Genomic DNA, 27626 nt, shown 5'->3' with positions numbered 1-27626 from the left:
GTAAAACGAAAATCGCAGAGATAAGTTTAACTAATGACTTGTAAGACATGGGAAAAAGAATTTCAGATTTTAACGACATGGTAGAAGAAATAGATACTCTAGTCAAAGAAAATATTAAATCTAAAAAAAAAGTTCCAGGCAAAAAGCATCCAGAAAATCTGGGACACTATGAAAAGACCAAATGTGTGAATGGCAGGGATAGAGGAATGAGAATAAACCCAGGTCACACGAATAGAAAGCATTCTTAACAAAATCATAGAAGAAAAATTCCAAATCTAAAGTAGAAGGTGTCTATCAAGGTTCAAGAAACCTATAGAAGAGCAAATAGACAGGACCAGAAAAGAAATTCCTCAGGACACATCATAATCAGAACACTAAAAGTACAAAACAAGGATAGTCAAAGCTGCCAGGTAAAAAGATGACGTTACCCATAAAGGCAGGCCCATTTGAATAACCCCTAATTTTTCAATGGAAACCTTGAAAGCCAGAAGTGTCTGGGTGGATGTTCTACAAACCCTGAGACATCCTGATGTTCTACAAACTCTAGGAGACTACAGACTGCTTTACTCAGCAAAACTGTTAATCACAACCTTCAGAGAAATAAATGCATCCCGCAATAAAACCAAATTTAAGCAACATCTCTCTAGCCATCCAGCTCTACAAAATGCCACAGAAGGAAAACTTCAGTCTGAAGAGATTAATCACACCTCAGAGGATACAAAGAATAAACAATTACAGAACAGTAGATCAAAATGGGGGGGGGGGAGAGAACCCACACCATAACAAGCAAATAACAGGAATCAATAAACACTGCTCATGATAACTCTCAATTATCTAATAAAAAGACACAAACTAACAGATTGGACTTGAAAACAGGATTCATCTTTCTGTTGCATCGAAGAAACACACTCTCATTACCAAGAATAGTCACTACCTCAGGGTAGGAGGATGGGAAAGGTTTTCTGAGTAAATAGATCCAAGAAGCCAGCTGCTGGAACAATTTGAATATCAGACAAAATACACTTCAAATCAAAACTAATCAGAAGAGATAACGGTGGACACTAAATACTCATTAAAGGAAAAACCAAACAAGAGAATATTACCATTCTAAATGTACCAAACATGGGGCTACCCAAGCTCATTAAAGAAACACTAATACACCTAAGTTCACATATTGACTCTCGCACACTGATAGTAAGTGCCTTCAGTACTCCCCTTTACCCAGATGACAAAAATTAAACAAAGACAAGCTGGAGTTAAATAACACCATAAGTCAAATGGATATAGCAGACATCTAACTGAATATCCTCCCCACCCCGCAACACTAAAGAATATAATTTCTTCTCAGCAGCTCCCAAAACTTTCTCTAAAATTGATCATTAACTGGAACATAAAGCGAGACTCAACAGATGTAGGAGAACAGAAACAATACTCTACATCTTATCTGAAAGCCAAGGGCTAAAACTGGGTACCAACAACAGAAAAGGCAGAAAGTATGCAAATGAATAGAAACTGAGCAACTCACTACTGAATGAAAAATGGATCAAGACAGAAATAAAGAAGGAAATTAAAATCGTTTTGGAACTGAATGAAATTTACACCGCAACATACACAAACCTACAGGACACAGTGAAGGCAGTTTTCAGAAGCAAGTTCATAGTAGCAAAAACTGGGGAGATCTTATATTAACAAATTATTAACACATCTGAAAGCTCTGGAATAAGAAGAAATAATACCTCAAAGGAGTAAACAACAAGAAATAAACCCAGGACTATAATAGTGAAATGAAAACAAACAAATACAAAACAAAAAAAAACAGACAGATGGACAAAAATTAAATTAATTAAAAATAAAAAACAGTCAATGAAATGAGAAATTTTTTTTTTTTAAGAAATTCAACAAGAAAACTCTTAGCCAAATTAACTAAAAGGTTGAGAGAGATGATCCAGATTAACAAAATTACATACGGGGGGCGGGGGAGGGCATTACAACAGACACTGAGAAAATTCCGAGAATCATGAAGAGAGACTCTATTCCAGGGTTATCCTCTGGATTTTGGTAGTTTGGTTCTCCCTCCCACGCCCCTGCCACTTGTAGATGTCAGCCTGATTTCTGTTTCCATCTGCATGTGCTGTGGTCCTATACACGTATCTTTGTGCCCCATATTCCCCTCTACAAGTACATGGCCATATTGGATTAGGGCCACTATAATGACCTTACATCATCTGAATCACAACCACGAAGACTGTCCCAAATAAAATTACATCCTGAAGTGTGGGGACCTCACTGTGTCTTCATGGCGGCCCAGTTTAGCGTATTTTCTACTTTCCTGGGGAGCAGCAAGAGGAGAGGTTTTGCCACACAGCTTCCCTCCTGCACATTTAATTTTCCGGATTTCAGAGGGTGAAACATTCGCAATTAGCATTCAAGGAAGAAGGAAACTCAAGTGTGAACGGGAACTGAAAATTTGGTTTATATTTAGATTAAGGAAAGAAAGGTCAGCCGAGTGTAGGACCACCTGACGATTGTGTCATTGTTGAAAGCAGTCCTTTTCTCCCACTAACCTGGTCTTTTTCTTCTGAGTCTTGAAAGATCTCACATTTGCTGAAGAAGGGAAGTTAGGACTGTGGCTCATTTTGTAAACCCACACTTCCAGAGGCACTGGCTTGGCTTCTGCTTAGCAACCACATGTCTTCACTCTCATCCAAAACCATCAGCTCCTCTGTTACTCAGAGTCAGTTTTATCTATGCACACAAGCGCATGCTACGGAAAGAGAACTCAACACAGGGACCCGTACAGAGAGTTTTTGAAAATAGAAGGAAAATAAAGCATTTGAAAGAAGGAAAACTCACTAAAAGCTAGGCAATCCAGGAAAACAACAAACAAACAGGGAAGGAAGAGAGGGACGCAGAAGGATGAACTGGTTGTGGAATGCTCTTGAAATGGGTGAGGTGCTGGTTGTGTGTCCTCATCATGATACGGAGTAGGGCAAAAGGTCTTCTCTGAGAAAGCAAAGGTGTCTGAGTGAAATCAAAGCCTCTTCAATCTGTGTGGCAATACGACTCATTCTGCAACATAACTAATGGACAAATGAGCCCCACAGGGCGGAGCTTCTAGCAGGCTGTGGTGATCAGCCATATGGCTATATTCATGCCTGGCTCCCTCCCTTCCTCTCCCGTTTGTAATTATGCCGTAAATAAGCACAGGAGAGGAAGAAGTAAAACACTGCTAACACTAGATAACAGGCCTTGAAGGAAGAATTTCATAAGCATTATACTATCCAACCTGCTGACTGATTATCTCCCCAAGTCACAGCTCGCTGGCTTAGCTGTTCTTTTAGCCAGTCTCCCTGTTATGGAAGAAACCAGGCTCTCACAGGAGACAATGCCTGGATGTTGGCAGAAGTAAAAGTTCCCACTCCTGTGCTGCTGACAGCCAAAGAGCTCATTTGTTCCCTTTAAATTTTTAATTATGAGTCTTTTCAGAGAGGCCCCAGGGTTGAATTTACCTAGTCGATCACGTACAATAAGGAAATAGCCTGAAGCAAAAAGGATTATTCATTAGGGATTGGCAATTGAAATCATTTTCCTCCCCATATTGGGAAAAAAAAAAAAGATTTGGGCCTTTCTTCTTTTTTAGTTTAATACTCCTTGACATTTATGGCAAAGGTCTTTATAAATCCCTGCCTTTAGAAGAATGGGGCCAACCTGGGGGAGGAGTGGTCTGGGAGAGGAGGTCTTTGCTTGAGCTCAGGGCTTTTGCAATCTGAAAGTCACTTTCTCTTTCACAGCAGCGGCCCAGAATGTGCATTTCAAATTAGAGAGGAAGATACCGCTTTCTCAAAATCAATGTACTGCTGTAGTTCTAGAATTTGGAGAAGTGGTGCCCCCACCTGCTACTGCACCCAACACTCCCAGGGAAAAATGAAAATGAAAGCATCTCGTTATGTTAAATAAATGTTCTGCCTCCTTTACAGTCGTCACTGTCTTATAGAAGACATGCCTTTAGAAACAGACAGGGCAGGTATCTATTTTGTCTGGGGGCACCCAGAAGCTTGGCCACTGATGGGCCTGTGTGTGATTTCTCTACTTAAAAAAAACCTCCAGTAGTTTTTTTGTCACCAGAACTTTAGTATAAATTGCTGCGGTGACAACTTAAAAATTGCCGAACTGTACAATAACCGAAATCGTCCTCATTTGCTTCGTTACAGGGGGAGGAGCTGAAGCAGATATAACTAGATGTGTTTATAAACCAGAAAAATGTCAGTGTGCCTACTATTTGGAATATGCATAATGTTTAGTGAGATTTTTTTTTTGGCTCACCACAGAAGGGTGGTATTATTTCAAGTCCTATTTCAAAACTAATGGAATCAGTCCTATATAGTAACTGATAGCATCCAGAAGAGAATTTGTGAGCTTTAATTTTCTCCTCATTTGTTTCCTAATTGAAATCTTTCTTTATGAAACAATTTATTAGAAACCATAATAGCTTAAAATAATTTTATGCAGCTGCTGTCAGTGGAAATGACTCTGTAGGAATTTAATCTTACAGTAGGGAAAGACCTAGATTTAACTTTAGAATTTTGATCATCAGTTTGGAAGTCTACAAGTCTATGCCTCCATTGTTTTTCTCTATCACATAAGAATAATATTACACAGCCGTGCTTTGTGTGATCACTCTAAGGTTTAAATGAGACAAGTTATTGGCAGAATCTCATATCAGCTGATTTTTGCTCCAGGAACATAATGCATTATCATTATTGACTCAAACATGACAAAGGACAGAAACATTTGGCTTATAAAATGTCTGTGGTTGCGGAGAAGCCTTGGCGAATGGGGTAGTTGTGGCACCAGTATGGGGACCCGAGGTCAGATTCCCAGTGCCCACAGAAATGCTGAATTCTGCAACCTATGTCAGTAACCCAGTGCTGGAGGAGAGGAAGGCAAAGAGGCAGATCCTGAGAGCTTGACAGGCAGGCAGTTTGGCCAACCCTGGAGTTCCAGGTTCAGTGAGAGACCCTGTTTTAAAAAAATAAGCAGGACGTGATGGGAAAGATACTCAATGACACCTTTGGCTTTTACCTGGTCCATGATAAAAGTACACAGACACACAGACACACACACACACACACACACACACACACACACACACACACACACACTCGAATGCACACTGGTGTCTCATGAAGAATTATCAGCCAACGTATCTTGAATAATTGGTGCAAAAACAGCTTTCTTACTTGGCTGTTGCTCAAAAGTTAAAAAAATAAATAAAACTTGGCCCCACTAATTGACTCTTTTCATAAGAGTCATTTCAAATTCATTTTATAATATTCCTATAAAAAAACATGCAATTATATAATTAAGGGGGCATATTAGCTTACAGAAATGTCATTATGACTATTCTTTATTAGTATTGTGTGACAAAATTTCGGAGTTTTTCAGATATAATTTTAGAATACAAAAAGTCCACAAATTCAGTCTTCTAAATAGTATACATGCAGTTATAATAAATGTTATAAATATACTAAACTCTGCTGAAGTAGCTATACCATGATTGTTTTCGGGTTTAAGAGAGTTGATATAAAATGTAACTTCGGACTTTTTCTTCCTAGCTTGCTAAGAATGGATGGAGCCTGTCTCTGAGGCAACACTACAAGGTACATCATCATCCGACCAAGGCCCCAGAAGACCTAACAACTCCGGGTACAGGGAACAGTATGAATACCACCTTCTACATAAATGTCCATGTCTATATACTCCTCTCCCTTAAGTTTTTTTGTTTATGACTTTCTTTCTACAAAACATTTGTATTCCATCTATTCTTAGAGACAAAAACCTTTCTGGTGTGGGAAGTCAGCACTGCTATGTTTAAGCCACTCTTCCCTGAGTTTTAGGCTATTTCTCCTCTAGTTCAATGAGTAGAGCTTGCAATTTTAAACTCTCTTGGTCTTTTTCTTTTTAATTCACATTTATTTATCTCATCTCACTCTTCTCTCCGTATTCTGTTATTGTCGATTCCCTTTCCCCTTATTCCTGGGCTTTAGACTGTTCCAGGTAGGACATTTCATAGTCAGAAAGACCTGGAGCTATCTAGTCTCCCGGATCAAGTGCAGAGCCAACAGTTCACAGACATTAAGACTTCAGATGCAGGTCTGGCGTCACATCTCCTTACAATTTCTGCCCCTCAAAATACCTCTTATTTTACAAGAATCATTAATTCTCACAATTCCAAAATCCTGCCACTTGCATTTGCTTTGAAAAGCCCTTAAAGAAGCAACGTCCTTCTTTATGGCCATGGGCTCCCTCACTTAGAACAATGACTGCAAGGCCACCATCTGCTTGTGGTCTGGCATCACCTCCCATGAGGGGCACCCTTCCTTCCCTGGTTCCTAACCAGGCCCCCAAATGAATGTTCTCTCCTGCTTTAGCCCAATGCCTAACCTCTGTGGTTCTTGCAGTCTGTTGACAGGGTGTGTGGGACATTCCCAGAACTGGCCTCCCTGCTGCTAGGAGCTGTTCACAAAGTGCCCCAACTCTCTTTCCTTCCTTTTCTTCCAATTCCCCAAGCCAGGACTCTGCCCTGTCCCAGTATCATCAGTAGAAGGCACCAAGGCTCTGAAGCCACCTTCCCAGGCCTGGCTCAGAGATTGGTGCACGACAGGTCCTTTCTCATACTTAGCCGCGCTCTCCTCTGCAGGACACAAAGGTAAGCTTGGGTTGAAACAAGGCGGTTTTCTTTTTGCCTTGTTATAGCAAGAGACATATTTCACAGCACCAGGGTTTAAATCCAGTTTCTTGGACTGGAGAGAGTATATCATAGACAAGATAACAAGAAGATGGTGCAGGATTTGCTTCTGACAACATCAGGTTAAAATACGACTCTGTGCTGCCCCTGAGCTTCCACAGATACAAGTTTCACTTTTCTTTACGTTGGAGATGGCAGGCTGTTTCTGGAACTCGTTGAATGCTGCAAAAAGTCTCATTTAAAGCACATTTTTCTTGGCCCATTAGAGATGACTTTCTGTGAAATTCTGAAGCTATTTTTTATTTAAAGACTTCATTTTAATAGTCATTTTTTTTTCCAACATGGACTGGACAGATGGCACAAGTGATTTTTCTAAGAATTTTAAGTTATTTGCTTTCCATTTCTTAGCACGTAATTTGAAAGTCCATCAGATAGTTTGAAGGCCTTGCAGGAGGAGAAATCAGAGGAGGTCTCAAGTGCAATTTGAATCAGGTCAGCTGTAAAGGAACTAGTCATTTCTGTCGTTTTAAACATAGAGAACCATACAGATATAAGTTCATCAGAAACTACAGAGAAAAACATCTCACTTTCTGTTCTCTCCTCTGAGCTTTCAAGCAGAAGGATCACCATTTTCATGGCTGAGTAGAGTTATACAGCAAATAATGTCTAAGATTTAGTAAATCAACCTTATGACACTTAGACATTTTTTTAAGTTAAATGATGTTTAATTAATACCTGTTTAATTAATACCTACCAGTTTCCTAGCATTGTACAAAATCCTTTGCAAACAGCATATATAATCTTGTGAGAGTGTGGCGGGGTAGCTCATACCTGTCGTTTTGTTCCTGTGGCAGTCCTGCACTGATGTGACAACCAGCTTCCTCACCTTTCCAACAGAGGCTGAAGACCAGTAGCTCTCCAGGAGTCGTACAGGCCTTCAGCACCTGATGAGGACTGCTCAGACATCCGGCCTCATGGATGGAGCAATTATCAGAGTCTGGTTTCTCCAGTGCAAGAGAGTCACTGTTTGACTACCCATCACGTCTCATAAGACAGTCTAACAACAACAAATACATATATACATATATATTTATATACACATGTATACATATAAATATGGATTCATACAGGTGAATATATATACATATATATATATATATATATATATGATTGAACCTGGATTTGAGTATGTGTGGATCATCACAACACAGTGTTTATTTTATTTAAAAAAAAAACATGTGTGTCTGTGCATCACAACTGCGCAGTGCTTGTGGAGGGCAGAAGAAGACCCTGGATCCTTAGAACAGGATTTATTGATGGTTGCTAGCCACTGTGGATGGGTGCTGAGTCTTGAACCTGGGCCCTCTGGAAGAGCATCTTGTTTCTGAGTTTCTGCTTTCAAAGGTTAGACTGTGTCAGTCAAATTTATTTATTATTTCTAAGACAGGGTCTCATGTAGCCCAGATGAAGATGGCCTTGAGCTCCTGGTCCTCTTGCTTCTACATCCCCAGTGTTGGGATTACAGGCATGCACCACCACACACAGCTACAAGAGTTGGCATTTTTCAGGATAATCATGTGAGGGATGACGAATACATCTTTTATGAACTTTCCGCTCACAGGGCTGCTTCTATCGCAGTATTATACTTTCGTAGCCAGATCAGTAACCATGTTAGGAGTGCATGCTATTCTATAGGAGGAGAAAGTAACTTCTCCTAAGGTTTCATTTGGGCTCAAAGGACCAAGTGAGCTACCTATCCATCATGAAGGGCATTCCTTTGTCTCAGGAAAACCATGTAACTTGGCATCTAAGTTCCACCATTTACTAGCTGGTAACTGTGCCTAAGAAACTTTTTAGTTATAGAAGATTTGGTAGCACGGCTGGTTCATCTCCCATTCGCATCCCCCTTTAGCCTTCTTTCCTGGGATTGGGTCACTATAAAAGAAGCTAAAAATAACAACGTAACTCCCCAGGCTTCTTTACAACTAGGATAGAGACATAACCTAATTTTCACCCAACAGATGTCTCTGGGTAAGGCTAAAGCAGGAGTGGGTAACACTAGCAGCAGCTGCTTTATGACTGTTGGAGCTACAAGAAAGCAGAAAGAGTGTCAAAGACACCCGACTCTCTTGAAGCCGTAGTGATAGTTTGCTAATGGTGGCAGCGATTGGATGTCTACTGAATTAGCTCACAAAGAATCACCCAGTACTGAGGGTTACGTTGCTCATGGCCATGCTGTGCTGATGGCTTATTTGCCAAAACCACATCACACCCTTGCAAAGGTTCATGGGTGCCAACATCTTTAAAGATATCTCTTCCTTTTTAGCCTTATAAAATGGGTTTTGTTGCGCCTAAGAATCTCATATCACATGGAATTGTCTCTGTTTCTTTAATGTGAAATGAGATTAAGAGAATATAAATTTCAGGTTAATAGTGAGGTACATGGTTTACTTTAAAATGGCACACAGAGTTTTAATTCTTATTTCTAGTTTCTTGTTGCTTAAGTTTATATTGTTCCCAAATGAAAAAAGCCAGCATGAAACAGATAAATCCTTGCTCTATTCATACTGGACAATAGTATATAGCACTGCCTTGTAAGGAAGAGCCCTTTAAATCAAGGATTTTACTTGACAAGACTAATTGACAACATGTGTATTGTGTTAACCTTTGACCAGATGTCCCGTGGTCCTCAGGTGATCATAGCCTGGATGACAGCTGTCTTTCCTAGGGAACTCTCTCCTCAACATAAATTCATTGGAAGCTATAGAGTCTTCATTTAAAAATAGGCCAACATAAGTTTGCTATTTAAATTGCTGGGAACTCATTTGGTTCTTTTTGTGATGTCTGATTTTAGTATCTAATTATATACGCCAGCATGCCTGCTCCTATTGGTGGGTGTGGAAATGGACTGCCAACTTATTACTCTTTCTGCACCTTCTGCACTTTCAATGAACCATGGCACTACTCTTTATATTTATTCATTTAGCACATTTGACAGTCTTATATTGCGTATATGTTTGTTTGTATGTGCACGTGGGGATGGGAGGGAAATGTTGGGTGTTCCTCGGGTGCTGTCCGCCTTGAGGTGTGTGTGTGTGTGTGTGTGTGTGTGTGTGTGCTCACTCCTCACTGCCTTGGAGCTCATTTCTTAGGCTAAAGTAGCTGGCCAGTGAGCCCAAGGAATTCACTCATCTCCAGTTCCCCAGAGTGCCTGTCTTTTTGTGTGGTGTCTAGGCAGTAAGCTCAGGCATGTGTGGGCAGCAAACAAACCCTTCCTGACCAAGCCTTCATCTCCCCAACTTTCATGATCCCACCTTTAAAATCTGTTGACCTGCTAATTTAAAAAAAAAACAAAACAAAACCTAAACTACAAATTCTTTACATTTAACAAGTCAAAAAGTTAAAAAAAAAAAAGAAGCCAAAAGATATATTGATGACCACCTATGTCGGATGAAGTAAGGGATAACTGAGGTACAAATGGCACAGTACTAAAATGACAAGCATTAATTCTCAATGACTCATGACTTGGATCACAAATGTAAGAAATGATAGGCAGAAACTTTCTAGGAAAAACTCTCTACATTCACTAGCAAGATGAGAGCATTTACAAAGAAATAAAAGGGTTAAGTTACTTGATCTTTTTCAGATGTGGTGGGTCATTAGGTTCATAACAGAATGTGGTTTGTGCTAAGAATATGAAGCTTATCTCTCATGCATGCAATTGTTTGTTTACTTCTCCTCTCTCGCTTTTTTCATCCTCAGTATGCCCTCATAATTTAACAATTGATTGTACTTCAGGCTGATTGTTTACTCTGTCATTTGGGAAGATGCCTCAATCAATAGGCTAATTTTCTCAATTGCTCTTAACTATGCCTCTTTGATAAGCTGTGACCTCTATAATGCCAAAGATTTTATCTGAATTCCTCACCATTTTTATGAACCTCATAATTATATTTACCACTATACTTTAGCATAACAGGGTAGTGCGAGAAATATTGTAACTGATGAATAAGAATTGAGTAAATGACTTCCAGAGAGTCATAAATAGTAAGCTTTATCCAATAGTTGTATCAACAAGCGTCCTTTGCTGAGATAGTAAAGGTAAGGAAACTTAAAGAAAATATTTTAGTGATATTGAAAAATACCTGTGAGGCATTTTTTTGTGTATATGATATCTTTTCCAATTCAAGGGAAATTTGTGTCTCTGAATTAATTCTTGCTTTCTAGTGGGAAGCAGTAAACACACACACACACACACACACACACACACACACACACACACAGGAGAAACTCAGGATATATAATATAGAGCCTGAACTTTTCCTGAACCTTTTTTCAGCTTTTCACAGGTTGTCAACTGTCGGATTCTTGAATTATTCTACTCTGAATGTCTTTGTGAACTGATTTTTATAAATGATCTGCCTTGCTATTGTGGTGGGTCACCTGAGATTCCATCCATCTTGTCCAGCTACAGCAGTAGCGGGTGTAAATTGCATCTCTAAGGAGTGATAAAGAGATGCAAATGGTGCTTTCCACCTTGGCTTCCCACACCACAGCCCTGATTTGCAACTGCTGCTGGGCTGTGTTTGCTCTGAAGTCCCCTCACAAGGTGCTTTCCCTCATGTGGCATCCAGAAGGGTGTCTACATTGAGAAGTTTGGAGATGATGAGATGAATCTTCATGGCCAAGATTGCCTCCCCGGAAGGACTCTTCAGAGCTATTGTTAAGCTGGTTAGAATACACTTGAAAAATTTTGTATAGGATCATTTACTGCCAGATTGAAGAGGATAAATTGGATTTTGGGATAATAGGGATAAGGTGAAAATAGCCCTTTAAGACCTGGGAAATTTTCAAGGCATGACACAACTGTACAAATGGATTGCATGGTCCATGTTGATCCCAGAAGATGAATGGAAAAGTGCCCTTGCCTCGGCCTCTCTGGGGAGCCCTAGCACATGGCTCCTGGAACAAACATAAGATCTCAGAATCACTATTTATCTCTACTTGGTTAGGAGAGCTCAGCACAAAAGTGCCTAGTAGGATTAAAATATTCATGGGGGTCAAAAAGAAAAAAAAAATCAAGCTCCTGACATATTGCTTTGGGTTGTGAGAAGCTAATGGGTAGAAATGCTAGTAGTTAGACAAAGTTCATCAGAGTTCCTCACTGCAGGACAGTTCTGACCCAGTCTGTTCCTTTGAAGATCTCAGACAGAGCTGGAACACAGCTACAGAATTTTGTTGTCACTAGAAACATTTTAGGGGCATAGTTTGGGATGCCATGAGCAAGTGGGCAGTTAGGATACCTCATGACTTCCCTCCTGCAATTGTAAATAATTGTCACACTGTTATATTGCTGTTTGTTTTTTGTTTTCTTACAAACAAGGTCTAATTCAATGGGGGCAAATGACTGGAGGCAGTTTCTTGAATTCTTTATGCAGTAACCATAATCCTATTCGCTATAATATCATTCTTGATTTTCTTACTTTCTCTTTCTGACGGTGCATTTGAAAGCTCTATTGCTCTTGAGAAGGCTTTCAGCATCACGGATGCTACAAGCACAAGACAGAAAATAAACAGTAAAACAAACAAAAAATCAACTGTAATCCTATTGTGAAGATATAAGCACCGTTGACAAGAACATGGGGATATTTTTCTACTTGTGTTTTATGCTGTTTCTTTTATAAACGTGGAGTCGTGGTGTCTGTCCCCTTTCATGTGCTTTCTCCCCCCTCCATTTAACAAGCGTCATCAACACTTGCATGCTGTTGCCTGCTTCTCCTGCTATTTATTTTCGGTGACTGTTGTATTCCATTTGTGCAATCACTCCTCCACGGTTGGCATGGAAGTCTAATAGGCTTCCTGCTCTTTCCAACTTTCCCCTATTAGTATTCTCAGAGACTGCAGTGGAGTGACTTTTTAGAACAGATGACAGTGTTCCTGGTGTCCTAGAAATTTCATATGTCTCAATTGTGGTGTCAAAGAACAAAGGCACTAGCAATGATCTGCGGCCTGGAATCCCTCAAATCATGTTCACAGTACTAGTGACAGACATGAATTCCTCACCTGGGTCATCAATCTGTGACTATAGTCCAGGGCCATGCATATGTCATAAAAATGCTGAAAGCCATTGAAACCTACAAGGTAGGGCCAAGTGCACAGACCAGCATGATATTAACCCCTGTCGTGCTGGTATGAGGACAGTGTAGCATCTGTGGTCGTTATGGTGGTAGCATAAATTTATTTTATTTTATGTCATTTACTTTTTGTTTGAAGTCTTCTTACTTTTGTATGAAGGCTTCTATGTTATTATTTTAGAGTTTATTCTAGAGTGGGTGTCTGCAGCATCACGGGGAAGTTCTTTGGAGGCTGAAGTCAGTGATCATGGGGGTCTCTGATGAGCCAGCTCAATAATGAGTTGATCTGACTGCCAAGTATGAGGATTCTTAGCTCTAAATTAATCACAAAAATCCCCAGGGAATCAGGGCCTGATGGAACCCGAAGAGCTGGATTTGCCCTTTTTTGAATGGAATTCTACTCCAGGTAAATTAAGTTGTGGGGACAAGATCTGAATTTCCTTCCATTTCCCTAATTGTGAAACATCTTGAAATGAAATTTCATGTAAAGATAGATTGGTCTATAATATGTTGGCTATTTGTCAGGATCAAATATTTATGAAAATCTGCAGCTATAAATCTGCTTTACTCCTTGTGATTATAGATCATGTCATTAACTTTGAAAAACATCTCTTGCGGTACTTATACCAGGAAGTAGCACTGTGTAATGGTAAAGCTACAGATCGTGTGGTCAGATGGCCTACATCCAAATTCTACTGGTTATTATCAGTATCACTGATCTGCAGTAATTTATTCAGCTTTAAATTGGGACATGGATGCCCACTTCAGATCCATGGAAATGAAATAAGTATCAAGTGGGAGTGTAGTACACAACATAACTTTGTAGGTCAGAATATTCATTTTAGCATTCAGATAAAATGCTATTATATTTTAATTTTTAAATTATTTAAATAAGTAAAATATTAAATTATTTTAATATAATTTGTTAACCATTATGGATGCTGTGACTCATATTGTCCTGAATATATATGATACCATGCAGGTGGTATCATCCTTGAAGGACACTAGAGATGACTTGAGAGTAATCATTTTTGATTCATTTCAATATAGTGTAGAAATGCAAGGTTATGAAGACGCATTGCATGGCCTAGACAAATGCAGAAGACATTTATTGGGGTCACATGACATGCACAGTTGAACTAGACTTGTCAGGCAATGCCAGCAATAGACTATGGCTGCTGTCTCCCTCTAGGCTTTTAAAAACCAGGACCAAGCCTAAAGAACTGGCAAGAACTCACGTTCTTATTTTATTTTGACCATTGCCTTTACCTTTTTTTGCAGATCATACCATAAAATAGGGTATGTTCCTATTCCATACTCCATATAAAGTAACTGGGAGATATATAATGTAGTTAAAGGAATAAATTTTAATCCATTTGGTCCTTTTTTAGACACACTAACATTTAAGACAGACTGCATGCCATTCAATTGCTTAAAGAACCCAGACAAAGTCCAGTTAACAGCTTCCGGTGTTCAACTAAGCAAAAGCAAGCCCAAAGTAAAGGTAATTATTATTTCAGATGAACTATAATAGGATACTGAATACTACTTAAATCTTCTAGTCTTCTTGTCCTTATTTCTTATGGTCAGACTTATTTTTTCCCTTTTGTATAGCTTGCCAAAGCTGCTCCAGCGAATGTAGCAATGCCACTGCGGTTAGGTTTTCTAGTTGGAGAATGCGAGAGTCTTTCCACAATTGTATTTATGTCCTCTCTTCCAACTTCTTGATTAATCTTACTATCTGGGCCACAGATTTTTACCTCAAGTCCTTTATGGGACATTTTATGAACATGCTCTCTTATTCTGGAAAAAGTCAGGTGGTTTTAAATTTGAGCATATTCAAAAGATAGAAATTTTGAGAGTTGATGAACGACCACACAGCTTAAATTGTAATTGCATAGTCATTACTCAATTTGCTTATGAACACTGAATCCTCTCTTTGGGTTGCAGACAAATGTGCAACCGCAGGTGCAACACAGAACAACAGGAGTTTGCATTAGCTGCTGCGATGCTGGGTGTGCCATCTTCAGCCACACTGGGCTGGAATAAATTGTTAATAAAGGGTGCTGTTGAAAACTGTTGGGAAGAATGACTAGAACGAGAGTCAAACATGGGAAGGTTCCCATGAGTTAGGGCATTCAGTATAGTGTTGGCATTCCAACCCCGATGAATAACTGCTCTTGGGTTATGTGACAGCAGAAAGATGAAGTCATATCCCTCGGAGTTGGAGTTATGGGTGGTTGTGAGCTTCCTGATGTATGTACTTGGAACCCACCCGAGTCTTCTGGAAGAGCAGCAAGTGCTCTTCATTACTGAGCTGTTTCTCTAGACCCCGTAATGAATTTCCTTTTGAAGAGAAATCCCTCTTGTTCAAACTAGCCTTTGTCTTTTATTTGATTGCCAGCAGACTTCAGAATATAGATGCTGTCCGCTCAGTGGTTCATTGTGCTATTACAACTGGCTTGTAGCAGAAGCCAGGGCCAAGTCTGGGTTGATAGACTTACCTGTCACTCGTCTTAGCTTCAGGCCACACTGCTCTTCCTGGAAATCAAGTCTAGTCAGGAAATCAATTAACTGCGCACATGTGTGTTTAATCAAATAGACTGATGTTTTGACTTGCTAATTTAAAAATCAAAGAGATTAATCAGGTCTTCATGAAAAACACAGGTGAAGAAGAACCTATTAATTTTGCCCCAGACTCTCAATTTTAACCATATGGAAGTCAATTCTTGGTGTAACACAAGGCACCACTGGATCTATGCAAGTCTTTCCAGAATGATCAGGGCTGAACGCCTCTTCAGATGTGCAGCCCAATGTGCTCATATTGATGGGGTAGTTCCAACTTGCAGGTTAACATGCAGTAAGTGAGCATCCTTATTCCTCAGCTGGAAACTTGGAAGCATTTTGCTGAAGGCTTGAGAAACTTGGTCCTTGACTTTTCTTTCTGAACAACATGGTTCTTTTAAAACATGACTGAATCCTTACCCTACCTCATTCCCATGCACTGGCTTTCTTCTTCTAGCTCTTGACAATGGTATCCTTGCCCCATCCCATCCCCACTTCCAGCCCTGTTCGTTGATTTGTGAAAACACCTGATCTCTATGCAGCTTGTCACTCAGGAACCTGCTCTAGTGGGAAGGCTTGGGAGAATTCACTTTTCCTTAGCCATCTGCATGCATGTTCTCAGGCCATGACCTTCAGATGGAATGGTGATTGGTGAGAAAGACAGAAAGACATTGTCTGGTTATCTATCAATAGACCTTCTATACAAACGCCAGAACTTGACTAGGAAAGGCTGCTTACTCATTCTGTGTGGTCTACTACCTAAAAATCTTTTAGTGCCCTCTAGATTCTAGGGCAGTAGTTTCTCAACCTTTCCAATGCTGCGACCCTTTAATACAGTTTCTCATGGGCTGACCTCCAACTATTACGCTGCTTTGTTGTTACTTCATAACTGTAATTTTGCTAATGTTGTGAATTATAATATAAATATCTGATATGCAGAATAATGTCTCTAGCTGGGCATGATGATATCTGTCTTTGATATCAACACTTAGAAGGCAGAGGCAGTCAGATCTCTTTAAGTTTGAGGTTAATCTGGTCTACATAGCAAGTTTCAGGCCAGCCAGGGATACATAGTGAGACCCTGTATCAAAAAAGGTCTGCAAAATGTCTGATATAGTAAGTAAAACATAACTGATACTCAGTAGAAATTATTATTATTATAATATTGCTGCTTTTCAAGACTTAAAGCAACTTAAATCAACAATAAGAGAATTGATTGGAACAAGGGCATGAGATCCCTTTTATAGAAGTAAAAATGGTTTGTAATAAAATTCTGTGCTATTTGTGATTTACAAATTATTCCAGTCAGTTGTGAGGCATGTACCAACTTATTATGGTCACCAGGTTTGGAAACCTGTGCACACTAATATAAAGACCTAAATTCCACGTGAGCCACCACTACTTTTAGAAACCCTGGTAGTCCTGCTTTCTAATCTGCAAAAAGGAAGGTTTAAAGAAGCCAAACACCTAGAGTTATTTCTAGTACAAGTGGGACATGATGTTACATGCAAAACTCACTCACAGCACAGCGTGCAGCACACAGTAACCATTGCACAGTCATCTGCGTAGTTAGGGTTAGAATTGTGAAAATGAGAGTGGACTCAAGCTCGTCTCTCTAAAATTGTCATTTTGTCTGCTTGCCTATGATTTACTTTCCTAATTGACAAAGAAAAGGACACAGTTGAATGGCTCACTTGGGATCGTGCAACCGTGACCAACTCAGCTCTTATGCAGAGAACACAGGGAAAGGTCGCCCATCACGACGGTCGGTCTCATCAACCAAGTGGCCTCTCCTGATCAGTTTTCTGGCTCTTTCAAAAATCCCACAGACAATGTTCCATGCTGTGGTTGCTCATTAATTCATGAGGCAGTTCATCAAACACTAGACACATTTCATTAGAGGATGAGGAATATTTTATGCCACGAGTGAAGATTATAGAAGTCGTTTGTGCGGTGGTAGGCAGACTAACTCATGAAGGACAGTTTTCTACTCCTGTGTTCTGGGACTGCAGGTCTAAGCTGACTCATTCAACCAGCATCTGCAGAGCCATGGTCTCACTTCAGGCTCTGAGCTCTGGGTGCTGGAAGTCAAAGCTGCACCACGATGAACATAGGGCTTTCCAGGTAGCTCAATATATATTTGTAGAGCTGCTTGGGAAATAAGCCTATACTTATTCTAAGCGCGGTTAGACACCTTAGAACACTTTGTCCTAAGAGAGCAGGGAGGAAATGATGACTTTGGCTGTGACAGGTTTATGGCCCGCAGAAGTCTCTACTGTACTTCCAGAATCCCCCGTGCAGCCTCTCCCGCAGTCTCTCTAGAGACCAGTGACATCTGCTGAGAATAGCTGTCACCGATTCCCAGGAAAGCACACCGGGATGTGGGCAAAGCTGACTCAACAGCTGCCCCTGGTGCTTTCTCAAACATCTAAAACCCAGGGATTGTGAGACGGAATACTTTCCGATCCCGGGTGCTCAGTGGCCGAGGTGGAGTTTGTGGAGGAATTTGATTACAGCCCATCCAAGGCCCTAAACAAACACGCCATCAGAAAACCCTAGTGTGGGACAGCCGCTGCAGAGTGCGGGGACTCTCTGTAAATTCTGCCACAGTGGTGCACATGAGTCTGGACTGCTCTGACTCAGAACCAAAAAAAAAAAAAGAAAAAACTTGACTGTCTTAGTGCAAAGGGTAGTCTGTATGGCTACAATGGAAAACTGTTTTATGTTCAAATATTCTTGCATTATATATAATTCCACGCCTCTCACCCCATCCCTGACCTCCAGCCCCCTCTTGATCTTTTTCAGTATCCCTATCATTTCTTTTAACACCCTCAGCCCACCCTTAATAGGGACTCTCTCAGAAGTTTCTTGAGCTTTCTTGATGGCTTGGCCCTCAGAGATCTTTCAGGATGTAGTAAAGGTGATGTTGTATTGTTTCCCTGAACTGTTTGCAGAGCCCAGGGATGGGTCAATCTCGTTGTCCCTCATTATTTCTCTTCTTTGGGAGTTGGCTTAGATGCTTGGAGAACCGTTCCATCGACACCAAAGGCCCATGTGCCTGTGCTGCTGGTCTCTTCCTTCTTGAGCTCTGGAGACATGGAGGGAGCTGGTACGAAGGCAGGGGGAACACCTGACATAGGTTCCAGTAACTGAACCCAGTGAGCACACAGAACAGGATGGGGTTCAGAGGATCCAGCACACTGCTATTATGGGATGCAGGCCGGAAGTCACTTGAAGAAAGGAGGCTGGTAATTACAGAAGACAAGTATAGAAAGAACCTGTCTTCTGCCCTGAGAAAAACTGCCAGAAAGTCTAACTTGAGGGAAATTAGAGCCAGGGGACATGGTGTTGACATTAAGGTCTTGCTGTGCAGCACTGAACGGAAGGCACAGAGGATTATGGTGGATAGTTTGCTCTGATTCATCGTGGTCCAAAGTCTTTATAAGTATTTAATTTAAAGGAAAAATAAAAACGGCCTTTCGGTTTCATAGTGAATGTTGAATTCTTGACCCTGTAGTGTGACAAACACCTTTTCACTGCCCGAAGAAATTAAAAAATTAAAAGAAATTCAAAGAAAGTGACTCAGAGTCCTTCTCCAAGTCCTGGAAAGACTCGGAAAAGGGAATTCTCTGGAGAAAAGAGTGAGGTTAAATGTTTATCTCAGAAGGGAGAAGCCAAGGATGATGGGAGAAGAAATAATTTAGTTGTGGACATTAGGACAGTGTGGAGTTAGAAAGAAAACCGACTCCGGGCAAATGCTTTTAGTTTACTGTAGGGAAAATAAATTCTTAAAGTTAATGCTGTTTTAGAACAAGCAAATGAAGGTTTTGGAAGTTTTTTTTAAGTACCTTCTAGGGTAGCAGAGTGCATGGTGCCTCATGCCCTTCATGGACACCCTATGTAGTGATGGGGAAGCTCTGTTAACCAATTATCTTCAGGAGGCAGGATCAAATTAGGGTGTGGCTTTCCGGGACCTGAGAAAAAAACGGGCGCTCGGCCCAGGTGCTCCCTCTCTGTGATTCTCTTGCCGCACATCTGAGCTTGGAATTCTTGTTCCTGTTTCGTGTTTTTTCCCCTTATAATTAATAAAAATGTAAGTGTTTTATCTTTTAGCTAGCCTGGTTATTTCCCAAATTGAGCTAACTTCTATAATGCAATGTATGGATAGGGTAACTACAGTGTTCTGGTCCTCCTGGTACATCCTTATCGACCTTCTCACCTTTCTTCCTCGGCCTCCCAAGGCATTATCTAGCCACTGAAGCCTTTTCAGGCCTTCTCAAAGTCTCCTGTGCAAGGGGCCTTGCTCCATTGAGAACCGAGTGGTTTGTCAGAAAAGAAATCCACACAGTTCTAACAGAGGCTGCTACTGGTTCCTCTCCAGTAACATCTGTGTCTCTATTGTTTCTTTTTTTTTCCTTTCTCCCTCTCACGCTTTCTTCCCTCTCCCCATTTCTTTCATTCTTTCTCTTATGTACTTCTGGGGACTGAAGCTACCATTTGATAAGCAAGTGCTCTCTATCACTGAGCCACAACTTTAACTTCTTTATTTTGAGATAGGCTCTCAGAAGTTGCCCAGGTGGGTCTTGAACCAATGATCCTTTTGCTACAGTGTCCTGAGTAGCTGGGATTGCAGACCTACTTTGGCAGGCCCAGTGAAGCTTGTATCTCAACATATGTTCTTTAGAAGTTTATTTGGAAAGCACAAGGATTTATCTTACAAGTGTCATAGCTCATTCATGGTACAGTTGTCTTGAATGGAGGAAGAGGATAGAAAATTCTAGAATTTTCTAAAGCACTGAGGTAGCTACCTCCTCCTTTTATTGCCTGACTCAGCACCTGAAGTGAAGCCCAATATTTCTACCACATTTTTTTCTTGGCTGTTGCTATGTACTTGCTATTCCTCCTCATCACTCCTACCACCCTAGATAAATCTTAACTGTGATGTCTACATCTATCTTTCAAATACATATATAACTTTTTAATGAATTTTTAGGCGACACTGAGCATTGACTATATTCAGGCATTTTTTTTCTGAGTCCTTTCTGTATTTTAACTAATTTAGTTTTCATAACTCTCAGAAGCAGGAAATTCTGTACCCACTTTAAAGACAAGATACTGACTTGTAAAACTATGTCACGGTCACAGACAAATGAATGGCCAAGTCCGAATAGAAACTCAGGCTGTCTAACCCCAGGGACTGCCTTGTGACCATGCCACAGGTTGCATCACTGGTACCTACTCACTGACCTACCTGGGAGGCGGTCACTACTTCTGGTTTTCCTTTCTTGTCTTTGGTGGGAATTTTCTGAGTCCACTCAGCTGGGTCATAGAACTCAGCTCTTTGCTCAAACATTATTCTTATATTTGCCTATAAGGGAGCTTTTGGATGAAATTTCCATGGGCTCAGCCCATTATTCATTTGTAAGAACATGTAAGACAAAGCATAAAGTTTCCAGTCACTGCTCTCCCAGCTGTCCAGCTGTGTGTTTGGACTTGGATACTACTCCTCTCCCATGCCTCTAGCTTCCATGGGCTTCTCCATCAGATTCTGCACTCATGAAGCTCCTGCCAATTGTTCTGTTTCTCTTGGAAACTGACCCAGAAAGCCTCCTTGGTTGACAAGTTCCTAAAGGCTAAGTCTTGGGGCCTCTTCTTTCCCAGTCTTAATTTTGTTTCCTAAGGAAATTTTCCTAATAACCATCTGCATGCGGATAATAACTCTTGGATGCACCGTCTAGCTCAAAAGAATCTATAGTGCCTTGGGTTCATACAGCTAGTTGAGTACCTGAGCGTACACTTGCATATCTCAGGAACCCCAGGATGTAACATGCACAAAAGCAGATTGATAACCATGGTTCTCTTCAGGGTGTGTCTATGAAATATCCCCGTCTGTCTGCAAGACCGGAAACACTCTTAACTCCGCCCATCTCTCTGTTCCTAATCCACCAGTATGCCCTGCCAGTGTCCTGCAGTGAGTTTTCACACGTTCACGTCTCTTGGGACTCACACCCTCCCGTACTCCATTGTGAGAAGCTCCTTCCTGATTCCTCTTGTTTGGCCTTCAGTCACAATGATCTTCCTAACCTGCCAAGCCTATCAGATCACTCAGCGCCACCACCTGCTGGAAACATTCCATTCTCAGCGAGACCACAGGGAGGCTCCTAGGACTCCACAGGGTCTCCTCCCTGCATCAGTACCCTTGCTGTCTACACGCTAGATACCCTGGCGTCTTCAGTTTCTCTGTGTGCTTCCTACCACAGGTCCTTCCCAACTACTATTAAAATTTTATTTTAGTTTTTAGGATCCAGAACATTTGACATTCTTCCAAAGTCTCAGTTACCACACCAAGGGACACTTTGAAGGGAGATTTTAGGTGTCCTTCTAACAGGCCAGTCAGGTTCCTTTATCTTGCAAGATCATAATATTTATCTAAATTAATATGAACACTAACCGATACAGTGCACTGAGGATTAGTTAAAGTTCGAGCATCAACCACAGTCTAATGATTTCACAAACATGATATTTAAATCTCATCTAACTAAATTTACGGTAAAATCTGAGCTACAGGTGCTTGCTGTCCTGTAGGAGGAACGCAATAGCCTAAATTGAGTGGACTTTCAATTGTGTGATCATTTAATTCTGAAAACTTGGATCTCCAACAGGACTTAGGATTTGGAGTGAGCTGAAGCCAGATCTGGTACTGATCCGTCCTGTTAGAAGCCAGCTCAGCGTGTAAAATGCGCCCACTATGGATATGCTGATTGGGATAATGAGTGTTTGAATGAGTAACGAAGCAGGACACATTTTCATAGGGAAACTAACTGGGTATTCCTTTTGTTCTGCAAGCCAAATGTGTCACCTATGAGAGTGTTTACAAAATTCTAGACAGACGCTTGCAAATGAGAGAAACGGCCTTTGCGGTCCTGGAGATGATGGTGCGGAGCATCGTCCACTCTCCTTTGTGACGACCATCTGTTCCACTTCTAAAGGAGATGACAATTCAGTTTAACTCACAGTTAAAGATGAGAGCGGTCCCGCCCTCTTCTAGGCTACCGGGGCTTTCCGAAGGAAAGACTAGAGGAATTCACAGGGACACACAGGTGTGTGCATCTTGCACAAGGTAAGTCTAAACCGGCAGTTGTTCAAGAAGCCTCAACTTTTTGAGTCTAAACATGAGAGGACTGCTTCTTGCGTGTGTAACAGCCTACTGCAGTTTCAATGCTTGCCCAGGTAGCCTTTTTCCTGGTGATTCAAGAGTCCACCTTCCTCTTGCTGGAGCTCTCCAGTACTAAGTCCCAATTCTCCTGCAGTGTGCAATGAAAGGCCCTGGGAAGGTATGTTCGTTGCCTCAAAACTCTGCCCGCAAATGATTTCCACTTGTTTCTCTCTGCTAGAAAATCCAGCTCTAAAGACTTCTAAAGAGGGCTAGAAAATGCTATTTGTCAGCCCATAAAGAGAGAGAGAGAGAGAGAGAGAGAGAGAGAGAGACAGAGAGAGAGAGAGAGAGAGAGAGAGAAAGACAGAGAGAGAGAGAGAGAGAGAGAGAGAGAGAGAGAGGGAATAGTCGAGCAAATTTCTGGTTGTTTTTGCTCCACTTTACCCAATAAAGCAAGGGGAAAGAATGTCTGAAATCAGTAAACAGAACATTGGGAAGTGGACTGGGAGACTTTAGGGCAACAGCAACATCTTAAAGATTAAGGAAAAATGAGAGAGTTCCTGGTAGGAAAAGGTAACATGCAATAGCCTCAGTCAAAATGAACTGAGGCTGATGCCAAGAGAGACAAGGACAGAGAAGGTAAGGGCAGGAAAGAGTGAGGGCAGGAAGGAGTGGGGATTGAATGGGGTGAGGGCAGGAAGAAGTTTGGATGGGAGGGGGTGAGGGCAGGAAGGAGTGAAGGCAGGAAGGAGTGAGGGCAGGAAGGAGTAGGGGTTGAATGGGGTGAGGGTGGGAAGGAGTTCAGATGGGAGGAGTGGGAATGAGGAGAGATGAAGGCAGGGAGGGCAAAAGGAGGGAAAATGGAAGTCAGCCTTCGTATGAGTCAGAGTCAAACAGACATTATTTTAATAATATTTTTGTCTTGCTTTCCCTGTCTTCCTTCTGTAAGTAATTAAATAACAAACAGATCCAACCCTTCACCACAAGTATCTTAGCCCCTAATGTGAAGATATGAAATAATTAGAGGATTTGCTGTGTAAGGAGTTTAATGGCTGAGACAACCTCTGTTTTCAAGACTGAGCTAATTATAGAGGATGAGGCTGAACAAAGGGAAAGCATGCAATTAGCAGAACAGTGCTTCCTGCAAGGCGGCCAGGTCCAGGGGCTTTGCTGAACTGTGCCTGTTAGACCAACAGTCATCTGGGATTCACCTTTTAGAAGAATCCTTTGAAGACGTTTGAAACTCCAGATTTGGCCATCTTATACTCGACTGTGGTGATGGAATAGAGGACTTTAAAATCTAGTCTGATGGTAGAGGGCAGATAGTGGGCCCACATGGAGAAGCCTGGTGTTCTGGTGCTCTCCCACTCCGTGGCTTGGTAGTGTGTTCAGTGAGCTCTTTCTCTCATTCTCTAGAAGTGCATACAAAAGCCCCCAACACTGAGCTGGGGGTGGGGGCTGGGGAGGGAGGCTGTATTCAAAACTGATTTTAATCTTTGATCGATTTCCTTCTCTTCCTTCCCTTTTCTTTATCAAGATTTCATCCCCCCTTTCCTTTAACAAGGTTTCATTCATTTTGAATAAAAACCTTTAATATGTTCAGAATGCTCCAAGAAAGACGGAGATACCAGATGAATAAATTTCCTCTAAACCCTCGGAAGCCTCATAAAGGGCATGGCCACATCAATGACTCCAGCTGAGCAATGTCAGGGGTAAGGCAGTACCTGGTGTGTCAAATCCCAGGGGAGCATCCCAGGAGGGCCTGACTCAATGCTTTCCTTCCAAAGAGAAGGAGTCTCTCTCTCTCTCTCTCTCTCTCTCTCTCTCTCTCTCTCCCCCTCCCCCTCCCTTCCTCTCTCTCTCTCTCTCTCTCTCTCTCTCTCTCTCTCTCTCTCTCTCTCTCTGTGTGTGTGTGTGTGTGTGTGTGGAGGGGGCAGTATTCTGTCTGCAAACAAGACCTTAAATGCAAAAGACAATCCCATCTATGTAAACACTAAAGATTCTGGGGAGAGTCCCTTTCCTGGGTTTTGTTGACAGAAAATTAGCAATCGATGTGAAAAGTTAAGAGTTCAAAAGTTGCCCAATATCAGACATTATTCATCGGAAAACATTGTGAGTTGCCCCTCCGAGTCTCAGCGTGGGTTGAAAAGAAGGCCCTTGGCTCCCAAACAGGCATTAGGATTGCATTATCATATCAATAGCCCACATGCAAAGTTCTTGATAAAACTCTCACAATCTAGAGGCGTGAGATAAAATATGAGAGTTTGATTTGGGTAAACAAATCAAAGGCATTTTCAGTAGAGCTATTTAATCTGTTTAAGGCACTGCCAGGAATATAAACATCAGAGGAGTCAAGCATTGAGGGAACTTGGGGTAGGAAAATCTCTGAAGATTGCTCCTTTTTCCTAATTTACTGTAATCTAGCCGTATTGGCCTTTTTTCAGTTCTGGGAGGCAGCCAGGACTAAGGCTTCTTTGCAGATACCTCCTGGAATATGTGGGGCCGGCTAAGTTTTATACAGCATTAACAAAAGCTCCCTCACCTTGCTGGTTTGATACAGTTGATCATGCTGTTCACTGGGAGTTGCTGGGGCCCTTTGAGACATAGAGGCTGCAACTGATGGTGTAACCCCATCTTGAGTCAGGTCACCAGACAGACTGCCACAGAAAATGGGATCCATGATGCCTGTGGAAAGCTAGGTAGATGTATGGGAACCGTCCTTTGGGTTCTCATACCTCTGCTGGCTTCCCTCTCTACAGCAGAGGGCAGCCATTAACAGCCCGAGCACTTGTGTTTCTTTCTGGGGAATGTCCGTTGACAGCTGCCCTTTGGGGCACGTACTGACTCAATTCTACCATGCCTCATCTCACCTCTGGCCTTGAGATTGACAGGGCAGAGACAGACAGAGACTAGGAATGCTGTCAAGGAGCAAAGGGTCAAAAGCCGCCCACTAACGCATCATGGAAGGCAGAAAGGGTACTGAAAACCAATATACCTGGTGCCAATTGCTGGACACAAAGACAAAGAGGTGCACCGGCATGTCGGTGAGTTTGATTTTGGGAAATCAGCTTGCTGGGAAAGTAGCTCAGAGCTGTCTCCCACCTTGCACTGGCCGCTGTCCTCAGAGTCCAGCTAGCACGTAGAAGGCACTTGAGAGAGCTGATCATCTCATGGATAGAGAAACTGTAGTTTAGACATGACAAATGGTTGGTCACAGGTCATAGGAAGGTGATGGGTAAGAGGGAAGCAGACTCCAGTGTCCTCTTGTGGGGATTGTGCTCTTTTCCCAAACCACATGGCAGAGAGTTTGTACACTATTTTATTATCTTATGCTAGTTGGGGTAAATCACATAGAAGCGTGTTTTCCTTCATGTCCATTTCAGTAAAATTATTTTAATAATCATTTGTATTTTATATATTTTTAATAATCCTGCCATCATTTTAATATATAAATCTCTTATGTTTAACTGAAATAAGAAGTGAGTGAAGCACAATTGCCTTGTGAGGCAAGGTTATTTCAACGAAGATTCAAGAACCAATTAGCAATGGCTGGGAGGAATGGATTTTAAATAGGAATTGTCTCAGGTCACCTGAAGGAAATCAGTGGTCACCAGGAGTTCATTTTTAAGGAGCCCATTTACTGAAACCGATCCAAAGTGTCAAAGACATCTGCAAATATGGCTTTTAAGGCTACATTTATTAAACTATAATTTTTCTCGTCTTTCACAGTTAAGGTTATTTTACATACGTGTTAGGATTTCATTAAATAAATAAAACTTCACATAGCCAACAGTAAAGCCAGAGGCTTGATGAGGGTAAGAATTAACCATTCCACTAAGGCTCAGGTACAATAGCCTCACTTTCTAAGTGATGAGCAAATGCATTTGGAGTCGGTAATAAAAGAAAGATCAACACTTCTTATCACCTGTTAGCTATTAGAGAATGACTTCTGATCTTATAGCATTGTGCTTCCTCTCCTCTGTGACCAGCCCCACCGCTGAGCAGCAAGCTCTTCTCCTACCTGCTGGACCAAGCCGGCTGCCTCTTCTCTCTTCTCACCCCAGCTGCAGAGAGCATCTACCGTGGTCTCCATGGGTCTGTGGAGATTGGAGAGGCCTACTCCAGAAGCTGCTTGTCACCAACATGTAGACTTCTAAGGAGACACCAGAAAGAGGGACAATGTTATATATATATATATATATATATATATATATATATATATATATATATATATGTTAATTGGATGTGAGAGAACGAAGATAGCATTCCCTAATTTAAAAAAGATTTCTACTTTGCAGAATGGGGATATGGGCCCATTGTGAATAAAAGTCTAAAAGGTTTTAAACGAATAAGAGAGTTTGAGCCAGTTCTAGGGCAGCAGGTAAGGTCAGGTGAGTAGGACAGAGAAGACTCTGTGTGTGAGGTGACAAGGAATGGTAGGGACAGTGGCTAGCTAGTGATCATGTGACCCGCTGGAGAGCCAGCTGTGACTCAGGCCGAACTGATGGTTGTTATGGAAGCAATAAGGAAAAAAAAAAGCCCGATGATGTCACGACTTCAGATTTTCAAGGAAACTGTAAATTTGTGTTTTATGTGGCAGGTCTTGAGTTGTAAAAGTTAGGATTTAATTAATTAATTAAATAATTCAGGTAATAGTGAAGCCAAAGTCTAAATGAGGATCAGAGTTACCTATGCTCTAGTGATGACCAAATATATCCAGAGAGGAGAAGCTGAACAAGGCAGAGCTAAGGTGTCAGGTAGGAGGGCCACCCCTCTCAGGCAGGCTCTTCCCTTTCAATGGTGACTGCTCTAGGGTTGGCTGAAACTAATCAGATCTGTTTAGACAATTATTTGAGGGAAAACACAAGGCTGCCTCTCATTGATCTGATTCTGGGTTTCCAAACTACCCGTGTACAAAGCTTCCTGACTGAGGACCGGTGGTATTCCAGTCTCACCATCCACAGTGGGAAGGCTGTTGAGAAAGTTAGCGACTACAGCGCATACTGTCCCGCATCTGCAGCAT

The 27626-nt window shown here is 41.4% G+C and overlaps 1 protein-coding gene across 7 annotated transcripts in view; it reads right to left on the bottom strand.

The window, feature by feature from the left end:
* B3galt1 (beta-1,3-galactosyltransferase 1) overlaps nt 1-27626 on the bottom strand; it is a 514202-nt gene that overhangs the window by 23163 nt on the left and 463413 nt on the right. For 6 of the 7 annotated variants that reach the window (XR_005972290.1, XM_041631421.1, XM_041631422.1 and 3 more), the window contains one exon: nt 26625-26756. The gene's annotated coding sequence lies outside the window, so the exon portion shown is untranslated. Of the gene's footprint in view, nt 1-25655; nt 25787-26624; nt 26757-27626 lie in introns of those variants that run through there. The other variant, XR_005972291.1, reaches the window with a different exon arrangement.

Source organism: Microtus oregoni, unplaced genomic scaffold (assembly GCF_018167655.1).
Source record: "Microtus oregoni isolate MIOR12 unplaced genomic scaffold, Mior012 000037F_ref0000500, whole genome shotgun sequence".
Lineage (NCBI taxonomy): Eukaryota > Metazoa > Chordata > Mammalia > Rodentia > Cricetidae > Microtus > Microtus oregoni.
Note: the sequence above shows the minus strand (reverse complement) of the source record. Positions and strands in the feature narration are given on the sequence as shown.